At 42.3% G+C, this 2,897-nt stretch overlaps 1 pseudogene across 1 annotated transcript; it reads left to right on the plus strand.

The window, feature by feature from the left end:
* Positions 1-207: 207 nt before the first annotated feature.
* LOC145801179 (UDP-glycosyltransferase 73C4 pseudogene) lies at positions 208-1,935 on the plus strand (annotated as a pseudogene). Its single transcript, XR_014342238.1, has one exon. The product of XR_014342238.1 is annotated as a UDP-glycosyltransferase 73C4 pseudogene (transcript).
* The last annotated feature ends 962 nt before the right edge of the window (positions 1,936-2,897 follow it).

Raw genomic sequence — 2,897 nt, forward strand, 5'->3', positions numbered from 1 at the left:
CCAATTCAGAAATTAAAGGTCATTTTAAGAAATTGGAGAAGAAAATTTGGGGAACTATTCGGTTGACAATATTATGATCTATTTGAAAACTTAGAAATGGGTGTATTTTCAAAGAAAAACTGGAGAAGAAAATTTGTAAAATTTCAATCCTAATGTAGGCTATTACGTCACTACTACACTTAAAAGTCACGAATGGCGATCCATTTCATCAAATATAAAATCCAAAAGAGCTCGTTGTAACATAATAGTCAATTCAACCACAACCGCCGTCACAACCACCACCACCACCACCAAACACCAACAGCTACAATGGCTTCCCAAAATAACCACCTTCACATCGTTTTAGTACCTCTAATGGCCCCAGGCCACTTCATACCCATGATTGACATGGCCAAATTATTGGCACAACACGGTGTGACTGTCACTGTCGTCACCACCCCTCTCATTGCTTCCAGATTCAATCCAATCATCAGCCGGGCAATCGAATTGGGACTCCCCCTCCGCCTTCTCTCTCTCCGGTTCCCGTCCGTGGAGGCTGGCCTGCCCGAGGGGTGCGAAACGGTAGACACCGTGCCCTCTCTAGACCTAATAAGAAATTTCATCGTTGCCATCTGCCTGTTGCAAGAACCATTCGAGCAGTTGTTTGAAGCGCTCGAGCCGTCTCCAGGTTGCATAATAGCTGACAAAAGTATTGCATGGCTAGCCGACATTGCTCGCAAGTTCCAAATTCCGAGAATTATTTTTGATGGAATGAACTGCTTCACTCTTTTATGCACACACAATTTACGTATCACAAAAGTTCATGAGAGTGTGTCCGAGTCAGAACCGTTCGAGCTCCCGGGCTTGCCTGACAAAATTCAGCTAACAAAATCTCAGTTGCCCCAATCAATCAATCCAGGTTCATTAGTGTTCGTGCAAGACTTCCGGGAGAAAATACAAGCCGCGGAAGCCGAAGCATCTGGGGTGGTGATTAACAGTTTCGAAGAGCTGGAACCGAGATACGTGGACGGGTATCGAAAGGTGAAAGGACATAAAGTTTGGTGCATTGGACCACTATCGTTATGCAATAAAGACAACTTGGACAAGGCTCAAAGGGGAAACAAGGCTGCCATTGACGAAAACCAGTGTTTGAAGTGGCTCGATGAACAAGAGCCAGGATCGGTGGTCTACGCATGCCTTGGAAGCATCGGTCGCCTCTCACCTCTTCAGTTAATCGAGATCGGTTTAGGCTTGGAAGCGTCGAAACGCCCGTTTGTGTGGGTCATAAGAGGCGGAGCCAAAGCAGCAGAGAAGTGGGTGGAAGAAGATGGATTCGAGGAAAGAGTAAAAGGGAAAGGCCTTGTGATCCGAGGGTGGGCACCGCAAGTACTCATATTGTCGCACCCAGCGGTGGGGGCATTTTTGACACACTGTGGGTGGAATTCGACATTGGAAGGGGTATGTGCGGGTGTGCCAATGATAACTTGGCCCATGTTCGCAGACCAATTTTTTAATGAGAAGCTGATTGTGCAGGTTTTGGAGACCGGAGTGAGTGTTGGGGCACAGGCAATTGGGCACATGTTTGGGGAAGACAAGTCTACGGTGTTGGTGAAGAGAGAGGTAGTTAGGGAAGCCGTGGAGGAAGTAATGGGTGAAGGAATAGAAGGGGAAGAGAGAAGGAAAAGAGCGAGAGTGCTTGGGGAGATGGCAAAAAAGGCAATGGAAGAAGGGGGTTCTTCCTACTTGAATGTGAGATTGTTGATTCAAGATGTCATCAAACAAGTTAACCACAAGGAATCAATTGAAGAAGACAGTGAGTGTGGGTCTTAAAAGTTGATGAGCAAAAGCGATGTTACGGTGTTTAGATTTTAGACTTTTTTTTTTGATATACTTTAATATTTATTTTGTTGAATTATGAAATGGAAGTTTAAACTGTAGTTCAATGAGAGTATTTCCACCAAGGATCCTCTAGAGTGAAATTTTCCTAAAGTTTCCTAGAGTGCTACATTGTGTGGTTGAGATTTACTGACAAGTCACATTAGAAAAATTGATGTGACTTGCCAGTAAATCTCAACCACACAGTGTAGCACTCTAGGAAACTTTAGAGAAAAATCACTTTAGAGGATCCTTACTCGAGTATTTCGGCCATATACAACTGTGGAGCTTGTTCATATGCATTGATCGGGTCTGCTGCATTTTGCCGAGAGGAGATTGAAGATTGACGGGTGATTTGTCACACTCCGATAATCATACCACAACAATTATAACCAATCCGTTATTACAACCCAATATCAAGACACTCATGTGACACTCGTGTGAACAATAAATAAAAGTGATTAAATTTATAAACTAAAATCCGTCGCGTTCTCATATTTTCCTCTTCAAATTCTTTACAATGATTTACAAACATCAAAATACATATAAGAAAATTTCCATACATCCAAATTGCCATAAAGGCATACACGTTTCAAGACCAAGGGCCTTGTTTTCAACACACAAAATCCTAACTCGAAAAATAAGGTCAAAAGCTGTAGACAAACAACATCAAGAAGCTTCAATGCTCCATGTTGAACAACATTCACTTTCCAACAATATTGTAGTTCACCTTCATCACCTGGGATTATAGGACATCCAGCCCATAAAAAGGGAGTGAGCTTTTACTTCCAATAGGAAGTATACTTAACATAACCAATTACGATTGATGTGCATATGATCAATGTGATTATGCTATGCAAGGTCATGCCATGCTAATGACTTAACTCTATTTGGAAAACAAATTCTGAAACACATGGTTTGTATCCCATATTGACTTAGCTCATCAACCATTATCATAACCAAGGACTTTTAGTTTATAAAAATCTCTACATTTTCCAGCCACCGAGTATGGAGGGGCAATTGGACACCTGTTCCATTTTAAA

The sequence above is a fragment of the Camellia sinensis genome, chromosome 10, assembly GCF_055761805.1.
Source record: "Camellia sinensis isolate YWXY chromosome 10, ASM5576180v1, whole genome shotgun sequence".
NCBI lineage: Eukaryota > Viridiplantae > Streptophyta > Magnoliopsida > Ericales > Theaceae > Camellia > Camellia sinensis.